This window comes from Chiloscyllium plagiosum, unplaced genomic scaffold, assembly GCF_037043375.1.
Source record: "Chiloscyllium plagiosum isolate Xiang-an unplaced genomic scaffold, Cpla_swu_hap1 HiC_scaffold_17, whole genome shotgun sequence".
Lineage (NCBI taxonomy): Eukaryota > Metazoa > Chordata > Chondrichthyes > Orectolobiformes > Hemiscylliidae > Chiloscyllium > Chiloscyllium plagiosum.
Genome location: NW_028270155.1, coordinates 61,448,514 through 61,463,532, shown reverse-complemented (window position 1 = coordinate 61,463,532; position 15,019 = coordinate 61,448,514). Strand labels below are relative to the sequence as shown.

Sequence of the window (15,019 nt, the reverse complement as noted above, 5' to 3'; positions counted from 1 at the left end):
ATCCTGAGACAAACACCACGACTGTGATTGTCATATCTCACTCACATTGAGTCCCAATAATTAGCTCTTTGAAAATCCAGCCCCACTGTGTCTTTACAGTGCAATGGTTGTGATGTTCTGTGGGGTGATAGAACATAGAACAGGACAGCACAGTACAGGCCCTTTGGCCCTCAATGTTGTGCCGACCTTTTATCCTGCTCTAAGATCAACTAACCTCCATCCCCTTCATTTTACTATCATCCCTGTGTCTATTCAAGAGTCACTTAAATGTCCCTAATGTCTCTGACTCTACCACCACCGCTGCAGTGCAGTCCATGCACCCACAACTCTCTATGTAAAGAACTGACCTCTGACATCTCCCCGAGAACTTCCTCCAATCACACTCATATTATGGCCCTAGTGATCTCCATTTCTGCCCTGGGAAAAAGTCTCTGACTATTCACACGATGTCTCTCATTATCTTGAACACCATTATGAAGTCACCTCTCACCCTTCTTTGCTGCATTAAGAAAAGCCTCAGCTCCTGCAACCTTTCATCATAAGTCCAGTCCAGTCCAGGCAGCATCCTGGTAAATCTCCTCTGCACCTTCTCTAAAGCTTCCACATTCTTCCTATAATGAGGTGACCGGAATTGAAAGCAGTGTGGTCTAACCAGGGCTCTGTAGAGCTGCAGCATAACCTTCTGGCTCTTAAACTCAATGCCCCTATGAATGAAAGCCAACACACCAATTGCATTCTTATCTGCCCTGTCAACCTGGGTCCAAACTTAGAGGGATCTCTGGACATGGACCCCAAAATCCCTCTGTTCCTCCACACTGCCAAGAATCCTGCCTTTAAACTTGTATTCTGAATTCAAATGCAGTCTTACAAAATGACTCCCTTCAGACTTTTCCAGGTTGAACTCCATCTGCCAGTTATCAGCCCAGTTCTGCATCCTGTCAATGTCTCGTTGGAATCTACAACAGGCCTCCACACTATCCACCACTGCACTGACCTTGGTGTCATTGGCAAACTTACTAGCTTTAAACTGAGGGGTGATAGTTATAGGATGGATGTCAGATGTAGCTTCATTATTCAGAGAGTATTAAGGACGTGGAATGACATGCCTAAAACCGTAGTAGATTTGCCAACTTTAAGGGCATTTAAATGGTCATTGGATGAATATATGGATGAGAATGGAATAGTCAATCCTTTCACCTTTTTGCAGTCGGTGAGAGAGAGGGATGCAACGACCAGTCAGAAATGAAGTGCACACATTTCCCTTTCCATTTTCAGTTGTGGTTTTCAGCCATGGTTATTGCCCATTCCTCACGAAACCACATCCCAATTTGGAGAATACTCCCCTTGAAGACTTCAGCACAGAAGGAGACCATCCAAGCCATCGTGTCCACGCTGACTGTACAACAGCACTGTGATTAGTGCCACTCTTCCACCCTTTTCCTGTACCTTACAAGTTTTATTTTCTCTGCACCTAGTTACCAGTTCTCTCCTGAGAGCCACTGTTGAATCTCTTTGTGCCACACTGTGGTCAAGCTAAGTTTTTGTATAGCTGGATAGGATAAATAGACAAAGTCCTTTCTCTGGGGTGGGGGAGTCCAGAACTAGAGGGCATAGGTTTAGGGTGAGAGGGGAAAATATAAAAGAGACCTAGGGGGCAACGTTTTCACACAGAGGATGGTACGGGTATGGAATGTGCTGCCAGAGGAAGTGGTGGAGGCTGGTACAAATACAACGTTTAAAAGGCATCTGGTTGGGTCCATGAATAGGAAGGGTTTGGAGGGATTTGAGCCAGGTGCTGGCAGGTGGGATGAGATTGGGTTGAGGATTGCACTGAAGGGTGTGTTTCCATGCTGTACATCTCTATGACTCTATGGTGGGGTTCACATCGGTGTCACAGGTCGGCGTAACAGCGAGCGCTGAAGGGCCTCTACTGCGCTGTATTGTTCTATGTTCTAACCCAGCCTTCCACTTCATCATCCAACTCATTTATAAAAGCCACAAAGAGCAGTGGTCCCAGAACAGATCCCTGTGGAACACCACTGGTCACCGAGCTCCAGGCTGAATACTTTCCATCTACTATCACCCTCTGTCTTTTGTTGGCCAGCCAATTCTATATCCAGACAGCCAAATTTCCCTGTATCCCATTCCTCCTTACTTGCTGAACAATTCTACTATGGAGAACCTTATCAAACTCCTTGCTAAAATCAATGTACACCACATCCACTTCTCTCCTTTCAATGTTTTTTGTCACACTCTGAATGAATTCAATAAGGCGTCTGAAGTATGACCTGCTCCTCACAAAGCCATGCTTTCTCTAATCAAACTATTTTTCCAAGTAATCATAAATCCTGTCTCTCAGAATCCTCTCCGATACTTTGCCCACCACTACGCAAGACTGACTGGTCTTTAATTCCCAGGATTATACCTATTCCCTTTCTTCAACAAAGGAATAACACTTGCCACCCTCGAATCAACTGACACTACTCCAATGGACAGTGAGGAGGCAAAGATCATCGCCAAAGGCACAGCAATCTCTTCCCTTGCTTCCTTTAGTAACTGAGGGTATACTTGTCTGGCCCAGGGGATTTATCTATCCTTTTGTTTTTCAACATTTTCAACAAATCAACCTGTTCAAACATATCTGTCTGTTTCACGCTGTCCTCACAAAAGACAAGGTCCCTCTCAGTAGTGAATACTGAAGCAAAGTATTCATTAAGGACCTCCGCTACCGCTTCCAACTCAAAGCACAAGTTCCCTCCACTATCCCTGATTGGTCCTACCCTCACTCTGGGGAGAAAGTGAGGTCTGCAGATGCTGGAGATCAGAGCTGAAAATGTGTTGCTGGAACAGCACAGCAGATCAGGCAGCATCCAGGGTCCAGGAGAATCGACATTTCGGGCATAAGCCCTTCTTCCTGACGAAGGGCTTATGCCCGAAACGTCGATTCTTCTGTTCCCTGGATGCTGCTTGACCTGCTGCGCTGTTCCAGCAACACATTTTCAGCCCTACCCTCACTCTGGCCACTCCCTTGTTCCTCACATAAGTGAAGAATGCCTGAAGGTTTTCTGTAATCCTACCCACTTAACCGTTTTTGATTCTCCCTTCTAGCTCACCTTAAGTAAGCTTCCTTCTTCCTCTTGACTAGATGTTCCACATCCCTCCTTACCCAAGGTTCCTTCACCCGACCATCCCTTCCTTGCCTCAGTGGGACAACCTATCCAGCACTTGCAGCAAGTGCTCCTTAAATAACCTCCACATTTCTGTCATGCATTTCCCTGAGAACATCTGTTCCCAGTTTAGGTGTCTCAGTACCTGTCTAATAGCACTGTAAGACCCCCTACCCCAATTAAATACTTTCCCATACCATCTGCTCCTATCCTTCTCCATGACTATTGTAAAGGTCAGGGAGTTGTTGATGACTATCACTGAAATGCTCTCCCACCTAGAGATCTGACACCTGGCCTGGTTCATTGCCAAGCACCAAGTCCAATACGGCCTTCCCTCCATTCGGCCGATCTACATATTGAGTTAGAAATCCTCCCTGGACACACCTGTCAAAAAACTGTTCCATCCAAACTATTTGAACTAAGGAAGTTCCAATCAATATTAGGGAAGTTAAGGTCACCCACGACAACAACCTGTTACTTCTGCACCTTTCCAAATTCTGCCTTCCAATCTGCTCCTCCATGTCTCTGTTGCTATTGGGGGGTCTGTAGAAAACTCCCAATAAAGTGACTGCTCCTTTCCTGTTTCTGACTCCCACCCACACTGACTCTGTAAACAAACCCTCATCGATGGCCTCCCTTTCTGCAGCTGTGATACTGTCCCTGATTAGCAATGCCACTTCCCCATCTCTTTTACCTCCCCTTCTATTCCTTTTGAAATATCTGAACCCTGGAACAGCCAATAACCATTCCTGCCCCTGTGATATCTAAGACTCTGTAATGGGCACAACATCAGAGTTCCAATTACTGATCCATGTTCCAAGTTCTTCACCCTTATCCCTGATATTTCTTGCATTAAAAAATAGATACATTTCAACCCAACACACTGACTGCAACTTTGCCCTATCAACTGTCTATCCCCCCTCACAGATTCTCTGTGTGCTGTATCTGGCTGTACACTAGCTACTCCACCCTCAGATCCGTAGCTCCAGTTCCCACCCCTCTGCCAAACTAGTTTAAACCCACCCACCCTCCTGCCCAGTACATTGGTGCCCCTCCAGTTCAGGTGCAACCCATCCTTCTTGTACAGGTCACCTTCCCCAGAAGGTATCCCATTGATCCATATCTCTGAAGTCCTCCCTCCCCCACCAGCCCTGCAGCCACGTGATCATCTACACTCGCTCTCTGTTCCTAGCTTCGCTAGCTCATGGCATTGATCCTGAGATTCCTATTCTGCTCATCCTGCCTTTTTCGCTTCCAAAATAACACCCCATATACTCTTTTCAGGTCCTCATGCCTTTTCCTAGCCATGTCATTGGTACCAATGCATCCCACAACTTCTGTTTTGTCTCCCTCTTCTTTAAGGATCCTGTCAATTTGATCAAAGACATCCCTCACCTTGACACCGGGGAGATAACATACCATCCGGGAGTGTCGTTCACGACCACAGAATCTCCTGTCTGTTCCTCTCACCATTGAATCTCCTCTCACTATCGCTCTCCTATTTCCCCCCTTCCCTTCTGAGCCACAGAGCCAGGCTCAGTGACAGAGACCTGGCCATTGAGGCTTTCCCCTGATAGGTCACTGCTCCCAACAGTATCCAAAACGGTATAGTTATTGATGAGGGGGGTGGCCACAGGTCCCTGCACTGTCTGGCTATTCCCTTTCCCTCTCCTGATGGTCACCATTCTAACAGTGTTTGTCATTATATATGATAATTATGTCAAATCTGCTGAGGTGCTTCTGGATTTGCTGAAAGTCACTTTCTATCAAAACAAACATGTCCACAAAGAATTGACATGATTTGTGAAATCATTAGTAAGATTGTTTCTCGTTTGTTCGAGAAATTACATTTTCACAATTTAATCATTGGAAGACACACACTATTGGAGTTGAGCGTGATAATTTCTGGACGTTGAGACACTGAAATAATCTGAATACCTGATGTACAAGTTGTCACCGATTATTGCATCCTGGTGAGAATTTGCTTAGACAGAGCCACATACTTTAATTTAATGCTTGTTTAATGTGTTTAATGCTTTATTGCCAATAACAAAATAAAATGAAATAGCTGTTCTCACATTGTTGTGTCTGAATTTTTAAAAATACTCTTGAAAGTGATGATGACCAAACTGGTGCCAAACCAGCATAAGGACACACTAATTAGGAGGAGGTGGTCATTTGGCCCATTGACCCCACTCCGTCATTGAATACAATCCTGGCTGACCTGATTGTGGCCTTGGCTCCACTTTCCTACCTGGAGCCTTCGACAGAGATTCCTTTTTGTCTCCAAATGCAATGCAACCCAACCTTCAATATATTCAACAACCCGGCCTCCACCACGATCCAGGCAGATAAATTCCAAAGATTAAGGATTCTCTGAGAAGGAAAATTCTGTTTCATCTCCATATTAAATTGGAGACCCCTTTTATTGTGATCCCCCTCATTGTGGATTACCCTTCATGGGAAAACAATCCTCTCGGTCCCCCTCAGAACCTTATCAGTTTCAATAAGATCCCCCTCATTCTTCCAAATTCCAATGAGCATATGCCTCCAACCTGTTCAAAGTTTCCTCATAATCGAATCCTTTCACCCCAGGGATCAGCTTGGTGAACATTCTTCACATTGTTTCCAATGCTATTCTCTCCCTCCTGAAGGAAGGAGACCAAAACTCTACGCAGTTCTCCTGGTGTTGTCTCATCAACCCCCATCAATAATCTGTAGCAGGACATCCATGTTTTTACTCTTCTTCAGCGTTTGCTCATTGATTACTCCCTTTACCTGCATGCAAATATTTTATAGTTCTTGTTTTCGGAAACCTTGATTCTCTGGACTGAAGTATTCTGCAGTCTCTGTCCATTTGGGTGGTGCAATGGCTCAGTAGCTACCACTGCTGCTTCACAGCACCAGGGGCCAAGGTTCAATTCCCAGCTCAGGCAGCTGTCTGTGTGGAGTTTGTGCGTTTTCCCTGTGTCTGTGTGGGGTTGCTCCGGTTTCTTCTCACAGTTCAAAGAGGTGCAGGTCAGGTGAATTAGCCTTGTTAAAATTGCCAATAGTGTTAGGTGTGTTAGTCAGGGGTATATATGGGGTTGGGGAATGGGTCTGGGAGGTTACTCTTCGGATGGTCGGTGTGGACTTGCTGGGCCGAAGGGCCTGTTTCCATACTGTTGGGAATCTAATCTAATCTTCGTACCAAAGTGACATTTTCCCACATTATTCTCCAGTGCCTTTTCTTTGTACTTTGACTCATCAATATTCATTTGCAGACACCCTGGAGCTGCCTCAACTTGCTTGCCAACCTATCTTTGTAGTGTCAGGAAATCCTGCTACAAGACAGTCAATTTTTTAATGAAAATAATTGACCCAGATCATATATATTTGAGGGCCCAACATTAATTACTATGGTACTTCACTCGCTCCACCTCTTCAGACTGTAACTAATCTGTTTATCCCAACACCCTGTTGGCTAATGGTGTATTCATGCTAATGTATTACCCCATCACCTTGAGGATTTAATGTGCAGTAAAGTTTTATGGGGCATCTGACTCAATTTTTTTTGGAAATACAAATCTACCACATCTCCTGGTTCCCCTTTGTCCACCTGCTTGTCACATGATCAAAGAAGTCTTGTAACCTTGTCAAAGGTTTCCCACTAACAAACCCAAGCTTGGACTCTGCCTGATTGTATTGTAATCTTCTAAATTTCTTGTGACCACCTTCTTTCCCATCCCTTATTCTCAAGCTTCACCCTGGAATGCTCACTGTAGCTACTCTTACTAATTGTTGAAGTTTTTATTATGTTTTACTATTTCTTGCTAGTTCCCTTGCAATGCCCCAATTTCTTCCTCAAGATGTTTCATCATCCTTTCCCGATCTCCAAAAGTTTTCCAATCTGCTTTGCTTTTGAAATTAAACATACGACAGAATTCACTTCATCTTGGTGTGACCTCAGCAATGGCAAAAACGACGGGACAAAATGGAGAGGCATCAGAATCTCAACACTGATTGTAATTTTCACTTCAACCTTAAATCCTTCAGCATCTCGCTATTGAGAGGTAACTACCTTATTTTGATGCATTTGCATCTTATTATTATTCCAACTCATGTCATTTATGTGACACTGACAATTCTCCTCCCCTTCTCTGAAAAACAAGACAGCACAAATTTCCAATGTGTAAACCTGAAGACTACACCTCACCGATTGCTTGTCCCAGCCATCAGCCATCTCTGCCTTCAGCATAGTATCCCTGCATGCTCCATGGCCATCACCCTCCTTGACCTTCATCCATAATCAGTCAAGGGATCGGTCTGATTCCAATCCAGGATGTGGAACATGGTTAGGCTAGAGATCCATTTCCTTGCAGTCCATGGACTGGACCAGCATCAATCCCAAAGGCCTAGGGCAGCCAGTCCCCAGGTTACAGGGTGACCAGTCAGGGTGCAGTGGAGACATCAGTCAGGGCTGTGCTAGGTTCAGTCACGGCCGTCCCTCCAAATCAGACCCATGGGGTGGCCCACTGTCAGTCCTCAGCTCAGTCCTTGTTAGAGTTCAGACAAATGAGAGAGGATCTCATAGAGACTTAGAGACTTCCACAGGTATAGACAGGGTAGATGCAGGGAGGATGTACCCGATGGTGTCCAGAATCAGAGGTCACAGTCTGAGGATTCAAGGTAGACCATTTAGGAAGGAGATGAGGAGACATTTTATCACCCAAAGAGTGGTGAGCCTGTGGAATTCATTACCACAGCAAGTAGCTGGTGACAAAACATTGAATGTATTCAGGAAGCAGCTCGAGATAGCACTTGGGGTGAATGGGATCAAAGGTTATGGGGAGAAAGCAGGATTAGGCTATTGAGTTGGATGGTCAGCCATGATCATGATGAAAGGTGAAGCAGGCTCGAAGGGCCGAATGGCCTCCTCCTGCTCCTATCCTCTATGTTTTTGTGTTTTGCTCAATGTCAGTCGGGAGCTAATCGGGGACAGTCATGGTAACGTGGGGAAAGTGAGCTCCTCATGCCTAGGGGTGGATTTCATTGCATAGAGTCACTAGGGGAATGCTGATGGGACAGGGGGACGTTCTAGAGAAGAAGGATGAAATCAGAGGGGGACTGGCTCTCCCAGGCAATGATCATGCAAAGCCATCAAGGACATTGGAATTTAAAAACTCATTGCCCATGGGACTAAAGTGTGCACATTAATTGTAACCTGAAGGTGCTCAAAGGAATCAGGGGGACACTGTAAGGTCATAGGGCACACAGGAGCAGCAACACAAAAGGTAACATGAAGGATGGAGGGAAAATATTCTCACACAGAAGCAGCCTGCAAGTCTCTCACAAGAACATGAAATTGGAACTTTATCACAAAAGCTCAAATATCAATTACACAACAGCAGCAAAAATGGCTGAGACCAGATGAAAAGTGGGTGGAGCAGATATTCCTCTTCTGGGGTGGGTGGAGTGGTTCAGAATCAATTAGCCCTGGTGTTAATGTGAGGGAAGCACAGCCCAATGAAGCTGGGTCAGTGTGTGCGACATACAGGCTTCCCTCTTCCCACATGAGCAAGTAAATTCTTCTCCAGCTAATTCCAGAATTTTTTCCCTGTAGGGAGTGAGGAGCCTGATATCCATCACTCCCTTCCTGGCTCAGGCCTCTCAATCAGGTTATTGGCTAATTTGTCCTACAATGAGACAAAAAGAGGAACTGAGCATGTGCAGGAGATGGAAGTGCCAATAGCAGTGATGCAGGGTCACCAGTGAGTAGTAACTACATAATTACTGAAAAGGACAGCGATAGAACAGGAGTTAGAAGAATTCTCAATTGGAGGTGGAAAGTCAGCTGTGCAATGATTTTGCGAATGTGTGATGGAAACAGGTTCTTGAAGGTAAATCAGTGTCAGTGCGCTGCAAGATATTCACGTGGGAGATTCGAGGGTTTTAGAATAAATATGTTCCCATAAAGAAAACAGGGGACAATGGCCAAATCTTGAGACCCACTCTCCCCAAGATATCAAGGAGCTTATGGGGATAACATAAGGCAGAAAGGAAAGCTTCTATCCAATACCGAGGGGTGTTGTGGGAGAGCTGCAGTGTCCTTCCTCAGGGCCAGAATGATCTGGGTGCAAGTCCCACCTGCCCCAAAGGTGTGTCACATTACGTCTAACCAGTGTCTGACTGAAGTAAATAATTATGTCTGATGCTGAGAACTCACACTGGAGAAATTTAAGAGGGGTAGGAGAGTGCAAAGAGAAATCAAAGAGAATACAAGGGAAAGCAAACTGAGGGCAAGAAAGGACCTTGGCAAGCACAATCAAGGTGAATGGGGAGATGGGTTATCAATACATTAAAAGGATCATGGAAGAAAAAGGATGACCCATAAAAGAAACCCAGACATAAGGGTGAAAGATATTGGCAAAGTTCTTCAGGAATATTGTCTCAGTCTTAACAAGAGAGCAGCTGATGCAGACATTGTAGTTGAGGAGGATTGTGAAATGTCAGATGTGATAAACCCAGAGAGAGAGAAGTTTGAATGGAATGGGCTGGTCAGCTGGTCAGAAAAGTTCCAAATGGAATTTAACCCAGACCAGTGTGGGACAGTGTGTTTGGTGAGGTCAAGCAAGGGAAAGGAACAGACAACAAATGGGAGAATATTGAGCTACAGAGATGCTGAGAGATCTTGGAGTGGATGACCACAGACCCCTAAAGGGAGCAAGGCAGGTCAACAAGGTGATTAAATAAGTACATGGAAACCTTCTCTTTATTAGTTCAGCCACAGCAGGAATAATGTGCACAGTTCTGCCCACATCACAGAAAGGATGATTTTATGAGAAAGGGCACAGAGAAGAGTGAAGGATATTGCCAGGACTGGAAAATACAGCAATGAGGAGGGACTGGATTGTCGAGACTTGTTCTCCTTTGAAGACAAATATTAAGATGAGGTTTGACGAAGATGTTCAAAATGAAGGAACTTGGGTACAGTTGATAGAAAGGGCCTATTTAGCAGAAATCAGTGACAAGAGGGCAGAGACTGAAAGTGATTGGGACAATGATCTATGGGGAGATGAGGAAAAGTGTTTTAATCCAGTGGGTAGGAGTCTGGAAGTCATTGTCTGAAAGGAGAGCAGAAGCAATGATCCGTAACTAATTTCTAATGCATTTCGATATGCATCTCATCCTTAACCTGCAGGGCAATGGACCAAATGCTGTCAAGTGGGATTACGATGGGTGGCTTGTTTCTTTGGCCTTGCAGACACGACGGAGAAGGACATGGAAGCTTGGGAACTTGGGGATATAAATTTGTAGAATTTCTCTGCATTCCATTCCTGATTTCACTCGAAGTATCCTCCCACTGCCCTTATGCTTCCCGAGGGATTCACGCAATCCCCCGGTCTATACCTGACATATTCCTCCTTTTTCCTGAGCAGTGCCTCAATTTTTATATTCATCCAGTATTTCCTGTACCCACCAGCCTTACACAATGCACTAACAGGAACATCCTGTCTCTGAACATCTGTTCCCTCATGTTTGAAGGCTTCCCCAGCTCCAACCATCCCTTTCCCTGTGAAGAACCTTTGCCCAATCAACCTTTGACAGTTCCTCCCTCACACCATCAAAATTGGCCTCACTCCAATATTGAACTTTAATTTTTGGATCAGGTCTGTCCTTTTCTAAACTATTTTAAAACTAATAAAATTATGATCCAATAAAAAAAACAAAAGAAATCCTGATGCTGGAAAACAGAAACAAAAACAGAAAATGCTGGAAAACGTCAACAGGTCTGGGAGCATCTGTGGAGAGAAATCAGAATTGATATTTCGGGTCCAGTGGCCATTCTTCAGAACTGATGGTAGCTGGGAGAAAGTTGGCTTTTATAGAGAAGATGGGGTTGGGGATGGGTTGAGGAGTAAGTGACAGGTGAAGAAACAGCCTAAAGTGAGAGGTGGACAGTCAGACAGACAAAGGTGTGTTAATGGTCAGCTTAGGAAACCCAACCCCAACCCAACCCCCACACACTAGGCCTTGTTATTACATGGTCTGCTATTACACACAGCCAGTTGTTAGCCATGAATTGTCCCCATTGGCTGCTATTCATTCTCATAGGCTGGCTGTCTGGATTTGAACACTATATTTATAATGCCTGTGTACATCTTTCTAATTGACAGCTGAGGTGGTTCTCGGGTTATGTCTTTCTATTCTCGTGTGACCTTCCCGTACCTTCTGCAGATGCTCTGCCTGCTTTGGGTTGGGGATGTTGATTCTGGGTCTGACTAGTAAGACCAGCTTCCAGAACGTTATCATGTCTGATAGACGGGTCCTGCCGATTTACTGGCTGTGCTCACTGTATCCTATCAGGCCGTCACTGACACAGCAACAGTAGCTCCTTGTCCTTGCTGTCCAATCTCTCATCTGACTCAGTTGTGAGGGTGTTATATTCAGGAGGTGATGGATCCTTACAGCCAGAACTTGTATCTCATCTTTCTCCTGTGGCAGCAATCAAGATGGGGAGTCTGTCAGCACCATTTCTCTTGCTGGCTTGTATTTCTAAGTGGAGTCATAACTCTGAAACCTCAAGAATAACCTCTGTCTTGTTGACATTTTATGAAGATGATTCTTGTCGGTCTGCTCCTGTGGATGGTGATCAATGTCCAGGATGAACTTTCTCCCAGAGAAATATGTATGAACTTCTCATATCCCTACACGACTGCCAAAAGTGCTTTTTCTATGTGGTATATCGGGTTTCAGCTGAGGGTAGAGCCCGGGATACAAATGTTATTGGCTTTCCTTCTTGTTTCAGGGCTGTCCCAGCACCCTTTGGAGAAACAGCTCCTTAGAGAGTGACAGAAGGTTTCTGTTGTAGTATGACAGGCTTATCCTACTTGAGATTCAATAAGAGTGTACCAGAAGGATCTAACATTTATCCAGAAGCCAGATTTCCAGCAGGTATTCCCTGGACTGGGGGATCACTCTCTGGTCCCGAGGACAGCAGTGAAAGAGAAATGGGGAAAGGACACAGCTGAGACTTTCCACTGAACTCTGGACATGAATCTGTGTTCTTCAAAGTTCCCAGAAACATCCTTGAACGTTGACAGTGGGGCTCAGTTGGCTGGAGAGCTGGTTTACAGTGCAGAGTGATGCCAACAGTGAGGGTTCAATTCCTGCATGAATTGAGGTTCCCATAAAGGGCTCTTCTTCTCAACCTCTCCCTCCCCCTGTGCAGGGTGACCCTCAGGTTAAACCAGGACCAGATGACTCTCTCCAATGGTCCAGTCAGCCTGTGGTGACATTACCTTGAACTCATTGAATATTCACATCCTCTCCCAAATCCTTGCTAATTTTAGTTGGAGGAGAACCATGACAAATACCTCCCTAGTTTCTAATAGGTACAAACATCCACAGGGCTCCCTGCCTTTGAAATGTTCGAGCTAAGTGTTAATTTCCAGTTCCTTCTCCATTATTTACTTTGGATCCATTAGTCCAACACAAGGGCAGGTTGCAATCTGAATCTGACACATTCGAGTCTGAGTCCCAGTCAAGGGAGGAGCAGCTGAGTCACTTTCCCACTGCCCACCTCACAGTATTTAATCTTCTCATGGATGGGACACAAACAACTCAGAACAGTCAGACTTTGTGTTTCTGATGGAGGTGGAGGATGGGCACAGGTATCTCACCCCATCCAATGTAAGTAATGGATGTTGGTCATTACATTATTTCCCTCGATCCTTGGCCTCCTCCTTCCTCATCTTCAGGATTATTTCCAGTCCATCCCTGACCCTGCTCAGTGAATTGGAGTGAGTTTATACAGCTGTATTTCCTCATCTGTGTCCTCTTCTCCCCAACAATCGATTTCTCCACCCACTCCAAATTACTGCCTTCCCTCCTCCCTCAAAGTATCCTGTGATAAACTTTGGGATGTTTCATTGCTAAAGGTGCTATCTAAATACATGTTGTTGTTGTAGTGTTGCCAGCTCCCCATGCTGTTGCCCATGCACTGTACCAGGTTGTACATTCTCTTGTTGCTGTTCCTGTTGTCAGCAGCAGCAAAGCATCCGATCTCTGCCTTGGACAGTACACAATATGGAGCAAACAGACGGAAAAAAACTTGTCTCATTGATTGTAGCTCAGGGTGACCACTCTCTCAGTCAGAGTCATACTTTGTGCCCTGGGAATTAAAGATAATCAGGTGGCTGTTTGTTGAAATATTCTTTTCATGAAGATTTATATCCACATTGTTTTTGGGTAAACTGCTCATTATTTCTGTGTCCAATGCTCTCCTCCTCCACACAGGACATTCACTGACTGGAATCTCCTCTGAGACTGCCCCAACATTGAAGCTTGGCCCAAGTGTAACTGACTGCATGAGTTCCCTCAGTGATCGATAACATCAGAAGATGGTGCTGCCTTTGACATATTTGGATTCACCTCTTACTTGGCTCAACATTCCCTTATTTTTTATTGAACCATCAATGGATAACATTTCCTGCTGGCCTGTGTTCAGCTCAATGTTAGGGATGGCACGGTGGCTCAGTGGTTAGCACTGCTCCCTCATACCACCAGGGACCCTGGTTTGATTCCAGCCTCAGGTGCCTGTCGGTGTAGTATTTGCCCAATCTCCCCGTACCTGTGTGGGTTTCCTCATACAATCCAAAGGAATTCAGGTTGGGTGAGTTGGCCATGCTAAATTCCCCATAGTGTTCAGGGATGTGTTAGTTTGAGGTAAATGGAGTGGAATGGATTTGAGTAGGATACTGTTTGGAGGCCAGTGTGGACCTGTTGGGCTGAAGGGCCGATTTCCACACAGAAGGGATTCTATGAACGTCAATGCCACATTTTCCATATTTCCATGTTTACGAGACTGGTGCACACAGAGCTCAGCTCCGATTGTTCCAGGAAATCAATAACGCTGGTTATCAATGCAAAAGTACCTGCACAGGCAAATTTCTAGCACATATAGAATTCCCACATTGTGTGTCAGTTTCTCAATGTCCAGGACCCGCAGGCCACAGGTAAGGAGCTGGTATTACTTTATTTATGCTTTTAATCGGAATATGTTTACTATTTAAGTCCAGGTTGACAAAGTCGAATGTGAAATGTAAACCTGCTTGTTTTAATATATTGTCATTAACCGAGTCTTCCTGAATGATAATACATGTTGTGTGAGGAATGCTCAGGGCAATTGTATATTTTTCTGTTTTTGGCAAATTTCTGAACATAAATGTATTGATACAATCGAGGTTTTATAATGGAAGGCGGAGAACATTCTGTGTGAAGTATTTTGTGACCCTCTGTCTGTGCACTGTTTCATGGATAGTTGCACAAACTGTTCCTGAATTTCCTGGTCTGTTATTGTCCCTCACGGTTCCTTCCAACACTGACCCTGCCAGGGTTAGTGGGACCTACAGGAGGGTATCACATTGGTGAGGGTGGGATTGGTGCACAACTTTGGGTGTAACTCTGGAACCTGCCGTCCCTGTGTTTTCAGAAGCTCCTACACTGCCCTGTGTAAGATTTGGAATGAGGACTGTATGAACACAGTAATACTCCTTCTACTCTCTGTGGATGTCGATATGACTCACTCACACAGTCATCCAGTCTGTACAAAGGCTGGGTCTTGGTTCCAGATCAGGATGACTTTCTGAAGAACAGAAATTCCTATCCACTGTCCATCATAAGTTCTGAGTCACTGTGTGTACTTCCCAAGACAGTGAGAAAGCAGTATCATTGGAATTAGAATTGCAGGGTCACAGTTTTGTTTAGTGGACGGCTGACTAGACTGATATTTGTGTCTCACAATGATGAGGGTCCTGAGTACACCCCAATGTGAGTGATTTAGGGCAGAGGGCAGTGGATGCTTCTTCCAC

At 45.0% G+C, this 15,019-nt stretch overlaps 2 protein-coding genes across 2 annotated transcripts in view; both read left to right on the top strand.

Moving 5' to 3' along the window:
• The window catches only part of LOC122545421 (adhesion G protein-coupled receptor G2-like), a 172,387-nt gene that overhangs the window by 29,666 nt on the left and 127,702 nt on the right, over positions 1-15,019 (top strand). The gene's annotated exons all lie outside the window — the stretch shown is intronic.
• The window catches only part of LOC148147366 (uncharacterized), a 61,543-nt gene continuing 60,614 nt past the window's right edge, over positions 14,091-15,019 (top strand). The window contains exon 1 of the mRNA XM_087996126.1: positions 14,091-14,164. The gene's annotated coding sequence lies outside the window, so the exon portion shown is untranslated. The remainder of the gene's footprint in view (positions 14,165-15,019) is intronic.